This window comes from Hemicordylus capensis, chromosome 1 (assembly GCF_027244095.1).
Source record: "Hemicordylus capensis ecotype Gifberg chromosome 1, rHemCap1.1.pri, whole genome shotgun sequence".
NCBI classification, from domain to species: domain Eukaryota; kingdom Metazoa; phylum Chordata; class Lepidosauria; order Squamata; family Cordylidae; genus Hemicordylus; species Hemicordylus capensis.
In genome coordinates, this window is record NC_069657.1 from 82707710 (window position 1) to 82708085 (window position 376).

Genomic DNA, 376 nt, shown 5'->3' on the forward strand with positions numbered 1-376 from the left:
GTTAGCTAATCAAGAGAATGAAAGTGAGAACTAGGGTATATTAGGACTGTAACTAGAGTACTGTGGTATACAGAACTTCCTGGTGATGTAACTGGCAGGGCTTTTTCCGCAGGGATCTTGTGCTCCCAGATTTGAGCTCGGAAGCCCTAATGGAAGAAATGAACTTGATTTTTAGCCAGGATCAATATTTATTGATATCTAAATCCATCTGTGTGGGAAGCAGTTTTGAATATGTGATCCAACTCCAATGAAGGTAAGCTACAATGGGGGCGGGGAGAGTCATATCTCCAACTGACTGGACTGACAGTTTTGTATTTCACTATCAATTTATTACTCACCTTTTCCGAAAACATTCCTCCAAATAGCCAGTAGGTGG